Below are 11628 nucleotides of genomic sequence, written 5' to 3' on the forward strand. Positions count from 1 at the left end.
AACGGCACAAAAAACAATGGGAAAACGAGTGAAACAGAGGGCAGAAGGGCACAAAAACAAGGGGAAAACGGGTGGAACAGAGGGCAGAAAGGCACAAAAAACGAGGGAAACAGAGGGCAGAAGGGCACAAAAAACAAGGGGGAAAACAAGTGAAACAGAGGGCAGAAGGGCACAAAAAACAAGGGGGAAACGAGTGAAACAGAGAGCAGAAGGCCAAAAAAAACAAGTGAAACAGAGCAGAAGGCCACAAAAAACGAGGGAAACAGAGGGCAGAAGGGCACAAAAACAAGGGGAAAACGGGTGAAACAGAGGGCAGAAAGGCACCAAAAACGAGGGAAACAGAGGGCAGAAGGGCACAAAAAACAAGGGGAAAACGAGTGAAACAGGGCAGAAGGGCACAAAAACATGGGGAAAACGGGTGGAACAGAGGGCAGAAAGGCACAAAAAACAAGGGAAACAGAGGGCAGAAGGGCACAAAAAACAAGGAGAAAACGAGTGAAACAGAGGGCAGAAGGGCACAAAAGCAAGGGGAAAACGAGTGAAACAGAGAGCAGAAGGACAAAAAAAACAGTGAAAAGGAGAGCAGAAGGCCACAAAAAACAAGGGAAACAGAGGGCAGAAGGGCACGAAAAACAAGGGGAAAACGAGTGAAACAGGGCAGAAGGGCACAAAAACAAGGAGAAAACGGGTGGAACAAGGGGCAGAAGGGCACAAAAAACAAGGGGAAAACGAGTGAAACAGGGCAGAAGGGCACAAAAACATGGGGAAAACGGGTGGAACAGAGGGCAGAAAGCCACAAAAAACAAGGGAAACAGAGGGCAGAAGGGCTCAATAAACAAGGGGAAAACGAGTAAAACAGAGGGCAGAAAGGCACAAAAACAAGGGGAAAACGAGTGAAACAGAGAGCAGAAGGCCAAAAAAAAACAGTGAAACAGAGAGCAGAAGGCCACAAAAAACGAGAGAAACAGAGGGCAGAAGGGCACGAAAAACGAGGGAAACAGAGGGCAGAAGGGCACAAAACAAGGGGAAAATGAGTGAAACAGAGAGCAGAAGGCCACATAAAACGAGGGAAACATGGCAGAAGGGCACAAAAAACAAGTGGAAAACGAGTGAAACAGAGGGCAGAAGGCCACAAAAACAAGGGGAAAACGGGTGGAACAGAAGGCAGAAAGGCACAAAAAACTAGGGAAAACAGAGGGCAGAAGGGCACGAAACACGAGGGAAACAGAGGGCAGAAGGGCACGAAAAATGAGGGAAACAGAGTGCAGAAGGGCACATACAAAAAACGAGGGAAACAGAGGGCAGAAGGGCACAAAACAAGGGGAAAACGAGTGAAACAGAGAGCAGAAGGTCACAAAAAACAAGGGAAACAGAGGGCAGAAAGGCACGAAAAACAAGGGGAAAAGGAGTGAAACAGGGCAGAAGGCCACATAAAAAGAGGGAAACAGAAGGCAGAAGGGCACGGAAAACAAGGGGAAAACGAGTGCAACAGAGGACAGAAGGCCACAAAAAACGAGGGAATCAAGAGGGCAGAAGGGCACGAAAAACGGGGGAAACGGGGCAGAAGGGCACATAAAGAGAGGGAAACAGAGGGCAGAAGGGCACAAAAAACAAGGGAAAAACAAGTGAAACAGAGAGCAGAAGGCCACAGAAAACAAGGGAAACAGGGCAGAAGAGCACAAAAAACAAGGGGAAAACGAGTGAAACAGAGGGCAGAAGGGCACAAAAAACAAGGAGAAAACGAGTGAAACAGAGGGCAGAAGGGCACAAAAAGCAAGGGGAAAACGAGTGAAACAGAGAGCAGAAGGACAAAAAAAACAGTGAAAAGGAGAGCAGAAGGCCACAAAAAACAAGGGAAACAGAGGGCAGAAGGGCACGAAAAACAAGGGGAAAACGAGTGAAACAGGGCAGAAGGGCACAAAAACAAGGAGAAAACGGGTGGAACAAGGGGCAGAAGGGCACAAAAACAAGGGGAAAACGAGTGAAACAGGGCAGAAGGGCACAAAAACATGGGGAAAACGGGTGGAACAGAGGGCAGAAAGCCACAAAAAACAAGGGAAACAGAGGGCAGAAGGGCTCAATAAACAAGGGGAAAACGAGTAAAACAGAGGGCAGAAAGGCACAAAAACAAGGGGAAAACGAGTGAAACAGAGAGCAGAAGGCCAAAAAAAAACAGTGAAACAGAGAGCAGAAGGCCACAAAAACGAGAGAAACAGAGGGCAGAAGGGCACGAAAAACGAGGGAAACAGAGGGCAGAAGGGCACAAAACAAGGGGAAAATGAGTGAAACAGAGAGCAGAAGGCCACATAAAACGAGGGAAACATGGCAGAAGGGCACAAAAAACAAGTGGAAAACGAGTGAAACAGAGGGCAGAAGGCCACAAAAACAAGGGGAAAACGGGTGGAACAGAAGGCAGAAAGGCACAAAAAACTAGGGAAACAGAGGGCAGAAGGGCACGAAACACGAGGGAAACAGAGGGCAGAAGGGCACGAAAAAATGAGGGAAACAGAGTGCAGAAGGGCACATACAAAAAACGAGGGAAACAGAGGGCAGAAGGGCACAAAACAAGGGGAAAACGAGTGAAACAGAGAGCAGAAGGTCACAAAAAAACAAGGGAAACAGAGGGCAGAAAGGCACGAAAAACAAGGGGAAAAGGAGTGAAACAGGGCAGAAGGGCACATAAAAAGAGGGAAACAGAAGGCAGAAGGGCACGGAAAAACAAGGGGAAAACGAGTGCAACAGAGGACAGAAGGCCACAAAAAACGAGGGAATCAAGAGGGCAGAAGGGCACGAAAAACGGGGGAAACGGGGCAGAAGGGCACATAAAGAGAGGGAAACAGAGGGCAGAAGGGCACAAAAAACAAGGGAAAAACAAGTGAAACAGAGAGCAGAAGGCCACAGAAAACAAGGGAAACAGGGCAGAAGAGCACAAAAAACAAGGGGAAAACGAGTGAAACAGAGGGCAGAAGGGCACAAAAACAAGGGGAAAATGGGTGGAACAGAGGGCTGAAAAAGCACAAAAAACTAGGGAAACAGAGGGCAGAACGGCACAAAAAACAAGGGGAAAACGAGTGAAACAGGGCAGAAGGGCACAAAAACAAGGGGAAAACGGGTGGAACAGAGGGCAGAAAGGCACAAAAAACGAGGGAAACAGAGGGCAGAAGGGCACAAAAAACAAGGGGAAAACGAGTGAAACAGAGGGCAGAAGGGCACAAAAAACAAGGGGGAAACGAGTGAAACAGAGAGCAGAAGGCCAAAAAACAAGTGAAACAGAGAGCAGAAGGCCACAAAAAACTAGGGAAACAGAGGGCAGAAGGGCACAAAAAACAATGGGAAAACCAGTGAAACAGAGGGCAGAAGGCCACAAAAAACGAGGCAAACAGAGGGCAGAAGGGCACAAAACAAGGGGAAAATGAGTGAAACAGAGAGCAGAAGCCCACAGAAAACAAGGGAAACAGGGCAGAAGGGCACAAAAAACAAGGGGAAAACGAGTGAAACAGAGGGCAGAAGGCCACAAAAACGAGGGGAAAACGGGTGGAACAGAGGGCAGAAAGGCACAAAAAACGAGGGAAACAGGTCAGAAGGGCACGAAACACGAGGGAAACAGAGGGGAGAAGGGCACAAAAAACAAGGGGGAAAACGAGTGAAACAGAGGGCAGAAGGCCTCAAAAAACGAGGGAAACAGACGCAGAAGGGCACGAAAAACAAGGGAAACAGAGGGCAGAAGGGCACAAAACAAGTGGAAAACGAGTGAAACAGAGAGCAGAAGGCCACATAAAACAAGGGAAACAGGGCAGAAGGGCACGAAAAACAAGGGGAAAACGAGTGAAACAGAGGGCAAAAGGGCACAAAAACAAGGGGAAAATGGGTGGAACAGAGGGCAGAAAGGCACAAAAAACTAGGGAAACAGAGGGCAGAACGGCACAAAAAACAAGGGGGAAAACGAGTGAAACAGAGGGCAGAAGGGCACAAAAACAAGGGGAAAACGGGTGGAACAGAGGGCAGAAAGGCACAAAAAACGAGGGAAACAGAGGGCAAAAGGGCACAAAAACAAGGGGAAAATGGGTGGAACAGAGGGCAGAAAGGCACAAAAAACTAGGGAAACAGAGGGCAGAACGGCACAAAAAACAAGGGGAAAACGAGTGAAACAGAGGGCAGAAGGGCACAAAAACAAGGGGAAAACGGGTGGAACAGAGGGCAGAAAGGCACAAAAAACGAGGGAAACAGAGGGCAGAAGGGCACAAAAAACAAGGGGAAAACAAGTGAAACAGAGGGCAGAAGGGCACAAAAAACAAGGGGGAAACGAGTGAAACAGAGAGCAGAAGGCCAAAAAAAACAAGTGAAACAGAGCAGAAGGCCACAAAAAACGAGGGAAACAGAGGGCAGAAGGGCACAAAAACAAGGGGAAAATGGGTGGAACAGAGGGCAGAAAGGCACAAAAAACGAGGGAAACAGAGGGCAGAAGGGCACAAAAAACAAGGGGAAAATGAGTGAAACAGGGCAGAAGGGCACAAAAACATGGGGAAAATGGGTGGAACAGAGGGCAGAAAGGCACAAAAAACAAGGGAAACAGAGGGCAGAAGGGCACAGAAAACAAGGGGAAAACGAGTGAAACAGAGGGCAGAAGGGCACAAAAAACAAGGGGAAAACGAGTGAAACAGAGAGCAGAAGGCCAAAAAAAAACAGTGAAACAGAGAGCAGAAGGCCACAAAAAACAAGGGAAAACAGAGGGCAGAAGGGCACGAAAAACAAGGGGAAAACGAGTGAAACAGAGGGCAGAAGGCCACAAAAAACGAGGGAAACAGAGGGCAGAAGGGCACGAAAAACGAGGGAAACAGAGGGCAGAAGGGCACAAAACAAGGGGAAAACAAGTGAAACAGAGAGCAGAAGGCCACAGAAAACAAGGGAAACATGGCAGAAGGGCACAAAAAACAAGGGGAAAACGAGTGAAACAGAGGGCAGAAGGCCACAAAAACAAGGGGAAAACGGGTGAAACAGAGAGCAGAAGGCCAAAAAAAAAACAGTGAAACAGAGAGCAGAAGGCCACAAAAAACAAGGGAAACAGAGGGCAGAAGGGCACGAAAAACAAGGGGAAAACGAGTGAAACAGAGGGCAGAAGGCCACAAAAAACGAGGGAAACAGAGGGCAGAAGGGCACGAAAAACGAGGGAAACAGAGGGCAGAAGGGCACAAAACAAGGGGGAAAATAAGTGAAACAGAGAGCAGAAGGCCACAGAAAACAAGGGAAACATGGCAGAAGGGCACAAAAAACAAGGGGAAAACGAGTGAAACAGAGGGCAGAAGGCCACAAAAACAAGGGGAAAACGGGTGGAACAGAGGGCAGAAAGGCACAAAAAACGAGGGAAACAGAGGGCAGAAGAGCACGAAACACGAGGGAAACAGAGGGCAGAAGGGCACGAAAAATTAGGGAAACAGAGTGCAGAAGGGCTCAAACAAAAAACGAGGGAAACAGAGGGCAAAAGGGCACAAAACAAGGGGAAAACGAGTGAAACAGAGAGCAGAAGGTCACAAAAACAAGGGAAACAGGGCAGAAAGGCACGAAAACAAGGGGAAAAGGAGTGAAAACAGGGCAGATGGCCACAAAAAAAAGAGGGAAGCAGAAGGGCACGGAAAACAAGGGGAAAACGAGTGCAACAGAGGACAGAAGGCCACAAAAAACGAGGGAAACAAGAGGGCAGAAGGGCACGAAAAACGGGGGAAACGGGGCAGAACGGCACAAAAAACGAGGGGAACAGAGGGAGGAAGGGCACAAAAAACAAGGGGAAAACGAGTGAAACAGAGGGCAGAAGGCCTCAAAAAACGAGGGAAACAGAGGCAGAAGGGCACGAAAAACGAGGGAAACAGAGGCAGAAGGGCACAAAACAAGTGGAAAACGAGTGAAACAGAGAGCAGAAGGCCACAGAAAACAAGGGAAACAGGGCAGAAGGGGACGAAAAACAAGGGGAAAACGAGTGAAACAGAGAGCAGAAGGGCACAAAAACAAGGGGAAAACGGGTGGAACAGGAGGGCAGAAAGGCACAAAAAACGAGGGAAACAGAGGGCAGAAGGGCACAAAAAACAAGGGGGAAACGAGTGAAACAGAGAGCAGAAGGCCAAAAAAACAAGTGAAACAGAGAGCAGAAGGCCACAAAAAACGAGGAAACAGAGGGCAGAAGGGCACAAAAAACAATGGGAAAACAAGTGAAACAGAGGGCAGAAGGCCGCAAAAAACGAGGCAAACAGAGGGCAGAAGGGCACAAAACAAGGGGAAAAATGAGTGAAACAGAGAGCAGAAGCCCACAGAAAACAAGGGAAACAGGGCAGAAGGGCACAAAAAACAAGGGAAAAACTAATGAACCAGAGGGCAGAAGGCCACAAAAACAAGGGGAAAATGGGTGGAACAGAGGGCAGAAAGGTACAAAAAAACGAAGGGAAACAGGTCAGAAGGGCACGAAACACGAGGGAAACAGAGGGCAGAAGGGCACAAAAAACAAGGGGAAAACGAGTGAAACAGAGGGCAGAAGGCCTCAAAAAACGAGGGAAACAGAGGCAGAAGGGCATGAAAAACGAGGGAAACAGAGGGCAGAAGGGCACAAAACAAGTGGAAAACGAGTGAAACAGAGAGCAGAAGGCCACAGAAAACAAGGGAAACAGGGCAGAAGGGCACGAAAAACAAGGGGAAAACGAGTGAAACAGAGGGCAGAAGGGCACAAAAACAAGGGGAAAATGGGTGGAACAGAGGGCAGAAAGGCACAAAAAACTAGGGAAACAGAGGGCAGAACGGCACAAAAAACAAGGGGAAAACGAGTGAAACAGAGGGCAGAAGGGCACAAAAACAAGGGGAAAACGGGTGGAACAGAGGGCAGAAAGGCACAAAAAACAAGGGAAACAGAGGGCAGAAGGGCACAAAAAACAAGGGGAAAACGAGTGAAACAGAGAGCAGAAGGCCAAAAAAAACAAGTGAAACAGAGAGCAGAAGGCCACAAAAAACGAGGGAAACAGAGGGCAGAAGGGCACAAAAAACAATGGGAAAACAAGTGAAACAGAGGGCAGAAGGCCACAAAAAACAAGGCAAACAGAGGGCAGAAGGGCACAAAACAAGGGGAAAATGAGTGAAACAGAGAGCAGAAGCCCACAGAAAACAAGAGAAACAGGGCAGAAGGGCACACAAAACAAGGGGAATACGAGTGAAACAGAGGGCAGAAGGCCACAAAAACAAGGGGAAAACGGGTGGAACAGAGGGCAGAAAGGCACAAAAAAACTAGGGAAACAGGTCAGAAGGGCACGAAACACTAGGGAAACAGAGGGCAGAAGGGCACGAAAAACGATGGAAACAGAGTGCAGAAGGGCACAAACAAAAAACGAGGGAAACAGAGGGCAGAAGGGCACAAAAAACAAGGGAAACAGAGGGGAGAAAGGCACGAAAAACAAGGGGAAAACGAGTGAAACAGGGCAGATGGCCACAAAAAACAAGGGAAACAGGGCAGAAGGGCACAAAAAACAAGGGGAAAACGAGTGAAACAGAGAGCAGAAGGCCACAAAAAACAGGGCAGAAGGGCATGAAAAACGAGGGAAACAGAGGGCAGAAGGGCACGAAAAACAAGTGGAAAACGAGTGAAACAGGGCAGAAGCTCACATAAAAAGAGGGAAACCGAAGGCTGAAGGGCACAGAAAACAAGAGGAAAACGAGTGAAACAGAGGGCCGAAGGCCACAAAAAACGAGTGAAACAGAGGCAGACGGGCAAGAAAAACTAGGGAAACAAAGGGCAGAAGGGCACAAAACAAGGGGAAAACGAGTGAAACAGAGAGCAGAAAGCCACAGAAAACAAGGGAAACAGGGCAGAAGGGCACGAAAAACAAGGGGAAAACGAGTGAAACAGAGGGCAGAAGGGCACAAAAACAAGGGGAAAACGGGTGGAACAGAGGGCAGAAAGGCACAAAAAACAAGGGAAACAGAGGGCAGAAGGGCACAAAAAACAAGGGGAAAACAAGTGAAACAGAGGGCAGAAGGGCACAAAAACAAGGGGAAAACGGGTGGAACAGAGGGCAGAAAGGCACAAAAAACGAGGGAAACAGAGGGCAGAAGGGCACAAAAACAAGGGGAAAACGAGTGAAACAGGGCAGAAGGGCACAAAAAACAAGGGGAAAACGAGTGAAACAGAGAGCAGAAGGCCACAAAAAAAGAGGGAAACAGAGGGCAGAAGGACACAAAAAACAAGGGGAAAATGAGTGAAACAGAGGGCAGAAGGCCACAAAAAACGAGGGAAACAGAGGGCAGAAGGGCACGAAAAACGAGGGAAACAGAGAGCAGAAGGCCACAGAAAAGAAGGGAAACAGGACAGAAGGGCACAAAAAACAAGAGGAAAACGAGTGAAACAGAGGGCAGAAGGCCACAAAAACAAGGGGAAAACGGTTGGAACATAGGGCAGAAAGGCACAAAAAACGAGGGAAACAGAGGGCAGAAGGGCACAAAAAACAAGGGGAAAACGAGTGAAACAGAGGGCAGAAGGGCACAAAAAACAAGGGGAAAACGAGTGAAACAGAGAGCAGAAGTCCACAAAATCGAGGGTACAGAGGGCAGAAGGGCACAAAAACGCGTGAAACAGGGCAGAAGGGCACAAAAAATGAGTGAAACCGAGTGCAGAAGTGCACAAAAAACAAGGGGAAAACGAGTGAAACAGAGTTGAGAAGCCACAAAAAACAAGGGGAAAACGAGTGAAACAGAGGGCAGAAAGGCACAAAAAACGAGTGAAACGGAGGGCAGAAATGCACAGTATGGGCTCTGATGAAATTAGGCTTAAAGTCAATGAAACTGGGCGTGGGGGGGTCTCTCGGAAAAATGCGCGAGTTGCTTCGGGTTCAGTAGCTCACGATGATTTTCACTGGCCAGAAGTAGCTCTGACTACACAAAAGGTTGGAGACCCCTGGTCTAGGCATAGTCCTCGCAGCACACAATAGATTTGCTTGAGGCAGAGTCCAAAACTCAAAAGTCAGGAAACCAGATACAAGTAGGTGGTAACTCAGGGCAGGGGAAAACGCCTGTTGTCCGTGGAGGAGTCATTCCCTTCCCTGAAATCTGCATTACAAATTAATTAATAGAATATCGTTTTTTAATATCTGTTTGGTGCCAGTCCATATGACTTTCAAATCTGCCTTTGGGATTCGATGTTGCAACTACATAGGGTAAATGTATCCTTTGTGAGCTTAATAAAATGTTGAAAATTCTACAAAACCTCACTCCTACATCCAAGTACTCTCATGCTACCATTCTGCACTCTGCTCTGTCTGAAAAACAGCTCAGCATATTCAAAATTCTGCATTGATTTGGCTTGTAAATTATATTTTTGGAAATGTACATGTATTAACTATTTAATTTTAATACTATAGGTGATTGAAATTACGGACGAAGAAAGCAAGATTTAGCACTAAGCAACTGAATGTCAGTGCCATAAGAAGGATTATTTTGAAAAACTGAAGAACATCCAGCATTCTACGTTTAAACAATTTCCAAAAATCTTAGTGTGGCGAGGAAAGTACTATACCTGTAAGTGAAGTCTTTAATTTTGCATTTCATTAACCCAGAGCAAAGCCATATCTGTGCACACAGCATCAGAAATAATGTAGAAAGACCGCTTCAGCATCCTCATCTGAAATATTATCAGAAAGACAAATTGCCTCAGCATGACAGAATAACGTTCATCTAAAGCATCATGTAATTTTAGAGAGGAAGCACACACTACATAAAAGAAAGTTACAACTAAAGGTTTCTTCTGGATACCATCAAAGAAAAGACGCTGAAAGAAGACTCCGAAGCTGACACGTTAACAACCAAAAGATTGGAAAATCACCTTTGTTCAACAACCGTTTTTAACCAGTTACGCAAGTTTGAGACTATCTGTCTCGGGATATAAAACACCTTCACCCACTCTGCTCTTTCTTGCGAAAACCTTAAAAATTCACCACTTTATTGTGTTAATGACCATCTCAGATTGTTTCCTTTTTATTGTGTACTGTTCTGTAATTCTATGTAAATCGCCTCAACATTATCTGTTGTGCAGGAGTCATATGTAAAACTGTTAAATATAAAAATGGATTAAAGGAGCACTGTTGCGCTATATCTAATGTAAATAAATCCTCATCCTCAGAACTACAAACCTTAAACTTACCCCAAACATAGAAAGGGTAGAAGGAACTGATGTTCTGCGACTAATGATCCACAATAGTACTCTGCACGTTCTAAAGCCCTCAGTTACTGCCATTACATCAGTGCAAAAAGGTACTTATCAGTTTAATCATTAAATATCAGACTAACACCTTATTACTGCATTGCTAAGAACCTATACAAATAGATTTGAGAAAAACTTCAGTCACAAATTAAGTTGCTGCCGGAGAGGCTATTACCTAAAGACTATTATCTGTTAGAAAGATTTCAACAGGTGTTACAGGACTGCTTCCCGACATTTTTTGCTCAATTCAAGTGTTGAGAAGATTACACACAATTTCTTTTAGAGATAAGTGCTGAACATTATCTAAACAAGCCCGACTCTAAAATTGAGGCAAAATAACCGAAGTTAGGGAAAAAAGTTACCTGTGCCCAAAAAGATACAGCCATAAATCATATCTCACAGAATTTGACAGAATGCACACAGGGGAAAACCACTCTCAGTGCAAAGTATGCCAAAAAAGTTTCAGGCGGAAATCTTATCTCACTGAGCATATGAGAATCCACACTGGGGAAAAACCTTTTCAGTGCTCTGAATGCCAGAAATGTTTCAGTGACAAAAAAAGACTCACTAAACATACAAGGACCCACACTTGGGTAAAACGTTATCAGTGCACTGAATGCGACACATGTTTCAGTGAAAAAAGCAGTCTCACTCAGCATATAAGAACCCACACTGGGGAAAAACCTTATCAGTGCTCTGAATGCCACAAATGTTTCCGTCAAAAAAGCAATCTCACTGAGCATATAAAAATCCACACTGGGGAAAAACCTTATCAGTGCTCTGAATGCCTGATATGTGTCAGGCAAAAAAGGGATCTCACTCAGCATATAAGAATTCACACTGGGGAAAAACCTTATCAGTGCTCTGAATGCCACAAATGTTTCAGTCAAAAAAGCCATCTCACTGTGCATATAAGAATCCACACTGGGGAAAAACCTTATCAGTGCTCCGAATGCCAGATATGTTTCAGTGTAAAAAGCAGTCTCACTAAGCATATAAAAATCCACACTGGGGAAAAACCTTATCAGTGCTCTGAATGCCAGATATGTTTCATTCAAAAAAGCAGTCTCACTCAGCATATAAAAATCCACACTGGGGAAAAACCTTATCAGTGCTCCGAATGCCACATATGTTTCAGTGTAAAAAGCCGTCTCACTCAGCATATAAGAACCCACACTGGGGAAAAACCTTATCAGTGCTCCGAATGCCAAAAATGTTTCAGCCAAAAATCTCATCTCACTGAACATGTGAGAATCCACACTGGTGAATAAAATTATCAGTGCTCTAAATGTCAGAAAAGATTCAGAGGTAGAGATGGTTACTAGCGCCATAAGAAAACACACCATCAAAATAATTCAGTTCTCCGAATGCCAGAAAATCATCAATTATAAACTCAATCTCAC

The 11628-nt window shown here is 45.9% G+C and overlaps 1 long non-coding RNA gene across 1 annotated transcript in view; it reads left to right on the forward strand.

Moving 5' to 3' along the window:
* The window catches only part of LOC144805882 (uncharacterized), a 54949-nt gene extending 44835 nt beyond the window's left edge, over positions 1-10114 (forward strand). Inside the window, exon 2 of the long non-coding RNA XR_013605619.1 lies at positions 9387-10114. This is a non-coding gene — a long non-coding RNA (uncharacterized LOC144805882). The remainder of the gene's footprint in view (positions 1-9386) is intronic.
* The last annotated feature ends 1514 nt before the right edge of the window (positions 10115-11628 follow it).

The sequence above is a fragment of the Lissotriton helveticus genome, assembly GCF_964261635.1.
Source record: "Lissotriton helveticus chromosome 1_1 unlocalized genomic scaffold, aLisHel1.1 SUPER_1_unloc_31, whole genome shotgun sequence".
Lineage (NCBI taxonomy): Eukaryota > Metazoa > Chordata > Amphibia > Caudata > Salamandridae > Lissotriton > Lissotriton helveticus.